Here is a 10,349-nt window from a genome sequence, read left to right as displayed (position 1 = left end):
TTGTATGGAGAAAAACAAACTTGATCTGTCATTGCTCAAAAGTGTGAACAAACAACGGGCAGTCTCAATTTAGATCGAAAGTCTATTGTAGACATTCATGTCAAAAAGAAGAATCATAAGGTGTTTGGAAATAACAAAACCAAAATGGATTATTAGACGCAAGGCCGAGTAAAATAACATACGTCGACCAAACTCTTCACGCTAAAGATGAGTTCTTCACTTCTGTTCCTCTGGCTTTTCAAAGAAGGTTTTCCGAATGTAACCCCATGGCTGTAAAACATAACAATAGATGTCACTATGTCAGGTAATGCAAGCTATAGCCTATAAAAAGGGTGAATGGTAATCAACAATTTGGCTTATTAACCTTCTGGAATGCGAACTACTCTACTAGCTATACGTCTAAACATTCACTTAGCAAGTCTGAACATGATAACATACACACGACAGAAGATGATGCACATACAACAGAATAGTTGATATGGGTATGGAGTGTCATGGCTTAGAAGCTGTAGCTCCTATTTCAAACCCACTTCAATTTTCAACGAAACACATATACATAGTGGTAAGCGTCATGGCGATATGGGTATACATAAAAAGTACTGCAATAGTTCGTTTCTCCACTAGAATACACGAGCTCGTTGATACCAGAATTAAGCTACTTCATACATACCACATTACAACAATAAGGCATGAAAGCAAAAACATCATCACTTCCTTAGAATAGTACCTCGGCAATAGCTACCCTCTCTCATGCCTAGGGAAGGCAAATGGGTCAACCAGGTCGTCTCATTTTGGGTCTGTCAAACATTTCATTCCAATCGGATCGGGCCATTTCGGGTTTCCTGTCAATTTCGGGTGTTAAGATGTTGGGCCATTTCGGGCTTGGGTCACTTTGGGTAGGGTCATCTTCGGGTATGGGTCATTTTGGGTAAGATCAGTTTTGATTCCGTAGTTAAAACATTTTAATTAGTATTGGCTAACAAAAGTATTTTACAAAATAAAAAATTTAATATGGAGCGTTGAGAGCTGAGACCAATGAACCCTTTATTTTGATGTGTTTTCGAGTAATTTTGATCATTTCGTTTTGGGTCAATTGCGATGAGGTGACCTCGTGTCGGGGCCAACATTGGGTCAATTAAGGCTGCGGAAGGTCTAGGTCTGATCGGGTTTTGGGTCATATTCGGGACAAACAATTTTAGGTAAATATCGATCTTGGGGGTCAGCCGTATCGAAACGGGTCAATTTTGCGAGGTCTACTAACACCCATGAGTATATAATGGACAAAATTAAAATTTACATAGCAAGAAGTTGATAAAAATCTAATATTTGAGTAAAATACTATAGTCCCTCCATTTCAGCAGAAAAATTAATCAGCTGAAATCATCACCTCCCTATCAAAGTTATGGTGATAAAATTTCCTAGAAATCACTCATGGTAGCCCATATACTTCTCAACCACCATAATTTTTGAATGCCACAAACATCATCTACTTTTTGTGTTTTTACGCTCTTATCCTATTTCAAAATATAATGAAAATGATGCGTATCGTCAGAATATTCTGATTGCCCCTAGCCACTGACAACAAAGCGAAAAAATACCATCTCAAAATTGTATCGGATGATGACCGAATATCATGAAAACAATATTTTACACTGAAAATTTAATATTTTACAAATTTCTCATTCAGTGGTATGTTCCCTCCTTTCCCAATGCCCCATGTGGCCCTCTCCCTCAACCATTGTGGTAAATGGTGTTGCACATGAATAAAGCTAAATTGTTAAAACGCCGTAGTTTACTAGACATCAAAGCTTAAGATTTGATGGCAGGCATGCTTGGGGGACTGAGTCAGTAGTCTAGTTTTCAGACGGGTACGAGGCCGAGGTATGATTGGATGATGGATAACACTTAAGATGGTAGAGACTAGAGAGTTCTGCACTTACTACATCAAATGGCATTTCTTCACGTGCTTCTTTCATTAATTTAAGGACAGGCACTAGGTAAATTTTTTGTACCCTAACCCTGGCATCCCCCCCCCCCCCCCCGCGTTTGCCTTAAAAACAATTCATGGAAATAACTTTCCTATCAGCCATACACTGGGACTTAGTTTCTTTCCATACCTTATTTGCAAAAACATCCGACTAATAGAAAGTAGAGAACAAATTAAAAAAGAGCCTTCATCACCAACTGTAACCTAATTCTTTGCCCTTCTAATAGTCCGTGTACCTCACCCCATCTCACAACTCACAGTCAACACCAAAGTGTCTGGCACCTATCTTCAAGTTATAGATGAAGTGGTCACGACTCACGAGACTCTTAACTTGGATAAAAGTATAAAACAATAAAAATGCATCAAACTTTCAGCGCAACAACGTAAACTTTGTTTTCCAATTTTACTCTCCCAGCACATACCTACGTACTTCTCCATTTTTATATATCCCATTTTTTCACCCAGAGACTTAGTTCAACAAGAACATTTGTTACCCATACAGTTAGAAAAATATTGCAAGTTTCTTGAAATGTGAGGATGACATTTTAGAGAAAACAAAAATAGAGGGTGTAACAAATTGTTGTTATCTCTAGATCCATACATTACTTTTGGCACTTGAATCCTCTAATTGTATTGTCTTGTTACGAAAGTGCACAACCATAATCCAAGTCCAGCACAGCATTAAGGGCTTGTTCGGATGGAGGGAATCAGAGAGAGAAAGTGATACACACTCTTTTGTTTGGTTAGCAAATAGGTTAGAGAGAAATGGCTGATAAGAGGAAAATCAAGGGATTCATTTGGACTCCAAATCTAATCAGGTCCAACATAAGCAAAACATCGAGAGAAAAGCGTATTGTCCCATACTCCCATCTCCCTCGCCTCTCTTTTTATCTCCCTATCATTCCCTTCTCTTCTAAAGTAGTATCTTGTTTGGAATTCTGATACAAAAAGAAACGGGAATGGGAGATGTGGAGGTGGAGGTGGAGGGCAAGGGAGTGACGCGCACAAGCTTTCTCTCTACATTTTCTCGGTATTACAGAGATGATCAATTTTGACTTGTACGAGGTCTCCAAACCTATAAACCTCAATGTCGCTAACTAAACAAATGAAACCACCCCCTCCATCTAAATCCATCAATCCAAAGAAAGAGCTAAGTCAGCGCATCATAAACTCGAGCACAGAAACTAAACAAAAGAAGCCGCCCCCTGCCCCTCCATCTAATTCCATGAACCCAAAATAATACCCGAGACAAAAGATCTTATAGATCCGAAACAACACATGAATTCCGTTAATACACAACACAAGAAAAAGTGCAATTGAACCCAACATTTGACATGATAATAGACACACCCACATAAATTCATGGAACACGCTTGAAAAAAGTCAAACGAATCATCAGACGATTGTGACAGTTACATTAAATGATACAAAATATGTAAAATTAATAATAATAATAATGAAAAAAGAGGAGAAAGAGGGACCTGGACGAGGTAAAGGGCGCCGCAACCGGCGGCAACACCCCATCCGACGGCGGCTTTGATGTCGGCGGCTTGGGGTCTCATTGACGGCTTAAGAAACTTCATCATCCTTGTTGTTGACGTTAATGTTGATGCAGATTTTCCCTCTTTCAATTGATTTTTACGCCCAAGTATCAACCCTAATTATGTTGGAATAGAAATGTCTTATATAGAGATCTGCTTTTCCGGTTTTCTACCTTGCAATTATGTACTTGGTCTTTACTAATTTTGCAAATTACAACCTACTTACTCTAATTTATTATTTTCTTGGGTTTTTCTCATTTATACCCTTTTGTTTCTACGTTTTCTCAGTTATATCCCTCCGTTTTCATTATGCCCAGTTATACCCCTATATTTGTTTGTGTATTCTCAAACGTAACCTTGTCACTTATAAACGTTAAATGCATCTGTTAGTTGCTTACGTGGACCTAATTTTAGCATTTCCCCCTCATTAAACAACTTCTAGATTACAAGTTTATAACCATAATCAGTATTGATCATTAATTATTAATCCCACCCTTCACCAAATTCATCTCCCTCCTATGATTTCACCATCAAACACCCCAACCATAGCCACCCAGTCACAGAAGACCCATCTTCGCCACAATTACCACCTTCATCAACTTTTGAATCGCCCATCTTTGACCCAACCAGTCCATTTTTAAGCCACCCTAGCCTAAACTCGAACCACCACATGCCCATTTATGGACCATCGTTATCCACCTTAGGGCCGTCACAAATCCATTTTCAATCCACCCAACCTATTTTCGAGCCACCATTCACCCATTTTAATAAATAGATCTAATCGACTAATCATCCTTAATTTTTTAAAAATATTTTGCTGTTAGATTTGGAGAGGGTAAGAAAGATGTTAATAGAGGATTTGTTGGTGACATGATAGAGGATTTGTGTGGGCTGATGAGGTAGAGAGATTGGGCAAGGGGTGAAGAGTAATTAAAATGACAACTAACAGAATATACTAAACGGAAAAGTGCACTAAGGTCACGTTTGAGACAAGTAAGATAATATGAGGGATTGAGGGTATAACTGGGATATGGGAAATGAAGGGGTACAAATGAGAAAAGGTGAAACTAAAGGGGTATAAATGAGAAAAACCCTATTTTATTTCTAAATGCTTTATTGCGTTCTTTGAGACGGAACTTTAACCATTATTTTTCGGTGGATGTTGGAGGTTTGTTGTCACTTATATGAGAAATGAGGCATAATCGGTAAGAGTTATGCATGTGAAGCATTGTAATTGGCAATATTGTGTGCATATTGTATACACGTGATTGTCGATGGATGTTGGAGGTTGTTGGTGGAGTTGTGATTGTGATATACGGTTGTTGAGGAAACGTAAGGCGGTTCGGGAGACAATCTTACGCTTACGTCAACTCTTGGAGTTTCCCACTCCAAGAGAGGCGTGCACGTTTATGATTTGAGTACGGAGGGACTCGTGTGGTGTCACAACGTCTGGCACGAATCTGGTTAGTGCCCGGGCTCGGTACCACGGGCGTGTCTCGAGTACCTGTTTTACGGGCTGCGGTCCGACTGTTTGGTGGCGGTATTGCGATGTCGTCACCGGGTTATATGGATATGGAGTTGCGGTGATTGCAGATTTGTGACGTGTGTGTCATCACTACATTTCATGTTCATGTTTACATTTTATCTCGTGAGTGTTTGTATTATCGAAACTGACGTGTGTTGGTGTGTGTATTTGTCGCCTTCTGATCTTTAATTGGAGTATGGCCTGTGATGAACCATATGATATTTCCGGTCATATGAGGAGCAGTTTTAGTACATGTTTAGATTTTGTGATGATCGGGATTCGGGCCGCGCTACGGATACTTGGAGTCGAGTTGCATATGACTATGGTAGATGACATAGACCTTAGTCGAGCTATATAATGTATAATTCACATTTGTTTATGTAATTTATTAAACATGTTATTTATATAAATGTTGCTTAATTTAAGTTCTGATTCACTGTCTTGGAAACCGAGATGGTGACATCTTCCGATTACCTTGGCCGGGTAAGAAAGGGTGTTACAAAGAGTCTCAAGAGCGATAAGATGAGGACCATTGACAAATTTTAGCAGATCAAAAATAAAGAGATTGATTATCAGCAACTTGGGTTTTCCAAGGTTGATAGATTGGGTGGGGGGAATGGAGGGGGAAGTCGGGTCATGGGGATTGGAGAAGGATACGCCGGAATTGGTCATTGAAGGGAGACAAGAAATTGAGGAGATTTTAGGGAACAAGGCTCGATACCATGTAGAATTTATATTATTATTGACTTGAAATTATAATAGCAATTACATGATATATTTATACTTCGTACTATACAAGACCTTAGAGAGCAAGCTAAAGAATCCTACAATTTGGAGACTATAACGTAGAAAGGATATAAAAAAGATATACTTCCTCCATTTTTATATGATCTACCCATTTGCTTTTGGCTCAACAACCAAGGAAAGACAATTAGTTGCATTATTTTTGTTTAATTAGAAAATAAAGTACTTGTGTTAAGGAGTGGGGTCAAGCTTAACCTTCCCACCAATTTCAATGTTACCTGGTTTTTGATGAAAAGAGAGGGGGAAAACAAGTTGGAGGGAAATTGGGTGGGAAAAGAACTTTTCATGAAATTTTAAATCTCCCACCAAAAAACATCAAGTCAAAGAAATTAGAGTACATAAAGTGCAGCAAATGTTCTGATTAGTTCAGCTTACATTTCCAACTAAAACAACAAAAAATTACGCTTCAACTTTCAATAATTACAATTACTTGTTCACTAAAATTACAGTTCCAACTATTTTCATTATGAAAAAACCTAATCTAATAGATGATGAGAGGCATAGGGTGGTATGCTTGCTGTTTGAGAGCTGCAAAAACGGGAAACCTGCACATGGGAAGATGAATGAAGTGGCAAGCATGTTCAATGTCACAAGGAAATCCATTTTCACTATATGGACATCAGCAAAACAACAGAGGGTACATGAAGTTCCTATTAGTGTGAGGAGTAAGATAAGGGGAAAGAAGGGGAAAGAAAGGATACCTTGTCCATTAGAGGCCATAATGGCACTTGATGTGTCAAAGAGAACAACACTGAAAAGGTTGGGCAAGGCTATAGGGCATGCACCATCTATCTGCCATAGATGGGTAAAACAAGGACTTATTAAGTCTCACACAAGTTCAATACATCCAGCATTAAGTGAAGACCACAAACACATAAGGTTACATTTTGTAATGGGGAAATTAGTCTTTGATAGGCTATTGAGGTGTGTAATGTTCAAGGATATGGGTACTATCATTCACATTGATGAAAAATGGTTTTATATGACCAATCCAAAGTGTAGATACTACATTGGCAGCAATGAAGCTCTTCCTTATAGAAGTTGTAAAAGCAAGAGATACATAACAAAAATCATGTTCTTAGCAGCAGTTTCAAGGCCAACATACAAAGAAAATGGAGAAGTTTTGTTTGATGGAAAGCTTGGTATATGGCCATTTACTTACCAAGAACCAGCAAAAAGAAAAAGTAAGAATAGGGAAGCTGGTACAATAGTCACAAAACCAGTTGAATCTATCACAAAGGCAGTCACAAAAGAAGCATTGATCAACTTAGTGATACCAGCCATTAAAGAAAAATGGCCAGCATCTGGATCAAAGAATATAAGTATTCAACAGGATAATGCTAAGCCTCATATAAGTGGTAAAAACAAAGATTTCATGGAGGCAGCCAATTTAGATGGATTTAACATCAAGTTAACACAACAACCAACAAACTCACCTGACTTGAACATTTTAGATCTAGGTTTCTTTAGATCAATTCAGTCTATTCAAGATGAAAACCAAAGAAAGAAAGACAGGTTGAACAAAGTTGGTGCAAAATGTAATCGAAGCATATGAAGCAAGTAGACAAATTTGAAACACTAGACAATGTTTTTCTAAGTTTACAAGCTTGTATGGTGGAAATTATGCAAAAGAGAGGCCACAATAACTACCCACTACCACATCTTGCAAAGGCTGCACAAAGAAGGCAAGGAACACTACCAAGAGACTTAACAGTTAATGAAGATTTGGTGAAGGAATGCATTCAATTTTTAATAACTTGTGGACTGATGAGTGATTTAGATCAATTAATGTTAGATTTAGGCATCCAAGTCCCCTTTTGAACAACCTTGGTTGTTGTTTGAATGAGAAACTGTCATCAAAACTGTTTTAGGCATGACAGTTTATCAATCAAACATCAGAATCTACATGTTTTTAATTAATGTTACTGAACTTTGTAAGACTCCATTTTGGTGACATATGAACTATGTAAGCAATCAGTTTGTAATGGCAAGTTAATGACATTTTAAGTTCAGTGATTAATTCCTTGTTACTCTCAGCAAGCACATTTTCGTCATTGAGTAACTGACCACACATAAGTGCCTCATCAAGAAGAAACAAAACATGAAACCTCAAGAATTAAAATAAACAGAGTAACTCAACATGTATTGCCCCTTGGTGGCAGCAAATATGGGTCAACCTAATAATAAGGGTAACTCAACATGGCTATATCTAATGATGACATTAGTAGCAACAAACATGAAGCCCTTACTTTAGGGTCATATGATGAGTGAAGGAGTAACAAACATTTACCTCTCAGTCTAGTAATGACTTTCACTGAGGTATGGGTACATCATATGGAAATGGAGGAAGTACATGTAAGCAATGTTACCAACAGCAATAACCAACACTCACAGAAGGTATCCAAGACCTAAACAAAACAACTAAGCCACGAGAACAGTCCAATTACCAACACCTCAGAACAAACATCAGAACATCCCATCAGAACAAACTATCAGAACAAACCATCCAAACAAATCATCAAAACTAACCATCAAAACTAACCCATCAGAACACCCCAAACACCCACAGAAGGTATCCAAGACCTAAACAAAACGGCTAAGCCACGAGAAGTACCCAATTACCAACACCTCAGAACAAACATCAGAACACCCCATCAGAACAACCATCAGAACAAACCATCCAAACAAATCATCAAAACTAACCATCAAAACTAACCCATCAGAACACCCCAAACACCCACATAAGGTATCCAAGACCTAAACAAAACAGCTAAGCCACGAGAACAGTCCAATTACCAACACCTCAGAACAAACATCAGAACAAACCATCCAAACAAATCATCAAAACTAACCAGCAAAACTAACCCATCAGAACACCCCAAACAACATAGGGTAAATGAACACCCCAAATAAAACAGATCTCATCAACAAAGAAAACAGAACAACTAAAAAAACAATTAAATAAAGAATAAAAGTAGAAGTAGTAGAAATGAACCTCCCTTTGTTAGCATTTTTTCTCCTTTTCTAAGTACTTGTCACAAAATATCTTGAATTTCTTTGATTTTGGCGACAAATCAACGGAATTTAAACTTCCCCCAGAAACTTCCTTCTTCTCATTCACATTGTTTCGATTAATATAAGCCATATCTGCAAAGATAAACAAAAAAAAGCATTAAACACCATGATTTAGTTGCAAAGATAAACAAAAAAAAAAAAACCGTCAAAAGCAAAGATTTACCTGCAGTTTCATCCTTTTTACGCTTCTTCTGTAAAAACTTATCGCAGAGCTTATGGAATCTCAATGATTTAGGTGAATAAGAACCAGATCTTTCCATTTCCAGAAAAAACGGGTTTCGATCAACACATGGAGTACCATCATCAACAAACTTACCATGTTTCTCATCAAAATATGGGACTTCCTCAATCAATGAATCAGGAACAACAATATTTTCATGCGCGTTAAACGCGGATGTAACCTCTGTGTCATCTTCAACATCAGAATTAAGTAGTGACCCATAACCCGAGTATGTATCAGGGGCAACATGACCAATTCCTGGTAAATATAAACAGAGATCTAGAGATTCATGGTAGGAAGTCTGAGATTTGGGAACTTTTTTGTGATTTTTTGAAGACATATAAGCAGGTAATGTGCCGGACATAGATTAATTTGGAAGAGATATGAAGAAGGAGGAGATCTAGAGAGAGATAGAGATGAGGAGATCTAGAGAGAGGTAGAGAGGAGGAGGAATGAGTAACGGCGGAATGAAAATGGGAGGTTGAGAGGAGAAGATCTAGGTTTTTTTTGGGAAGATTCTAGAGAGGAGTTATGAGAGGGAGATGGAAGTTGGGAATTGAATGTGTTAAGAGGGGGGTATATCAATATTCTGGTGGGAAATGAAAAAAAAGGGAGGGAGTAATTAGATAAGTTAATAGAGATTAGGTGGAAATTAGATGAGTTAAGTAATGACATTTTCTTTATCCAAAAAAAAAAAAAAAAAAAAAAAAAAAAAAAAAAAAAAAAGTAATGACATTTTTTGTAAATATGCATTGTCAATAAGGATTGTTTGGTCATTTGTTATACTCAAAAATAGAAATAAAGCAAATGGGTAGATCATAGTGGGTTGGCCCAATATGGAAAATGGGTAGATCTTATGGAAATGGAGGAAGTACTTCCTCCGTTTTTATATGATGTACTCATTTGTTGAATATATGAGTGAAGTATTTTAATAAAATGGGTACATCATATGAGAATGAAGGAAGTACAAAAGATATGGATAGATATACAAAGAGTACAAAGTATATGAACAACTAATTATTGGAAATGATATCTTTAACAGTCGTCTTCTATCATTCAAAAATAGTTCTACGGCAAAAACCAAGTACAAATATATTCTAAGATACAGAGTACATCGCGTTACATACTGTTTCGATAAATAAATAATTTAGAATAGACAAGAAAAGGGCGAGTTTGTACAGAACAATGACTTTTCGA

General features: G+C 37.4%; 1 long non-coding RNA gene across 1 annotated transcript; it reads right to left on the bottom strand.

Annotated features, from left to right (window-relative positions):
• On the bottom strand, positions 1 to 3,762 carry LOC141598674 (uncharacterized). The gene is made up of 2 exons (XR_012523613.1): positions 3,469 to 3,762; positions 1 to 270 (listed from the first exon to the last, which is right to left on the bottom strand). It is a non-coding gene; the product is annotated as an uncharacterized LOC141598674 (long non-coding RNA).
• Positions 3,763 to 10,349: the final 6,587 nt, after the last annotated feature.

The sequence above is a fragment of the Silene latifolia genome, chromosome 1 (genome assembly GCF_048544455.1).
Source record: "Silene latifolia isolate original U9 population chromosome 1, ASM4854445v1, whole genome shotgun sequence".
NCBI classification, from domain to species: Eukaryota; Viridiplantae; Streptophyta; class Magnoliopsida; order Caryophyllales; family Caryophyllaceae; genus Silene; species Silene latifolia.
This window is presented reverse-complemented; position numbering and strand designations above follow the sequence as displayed.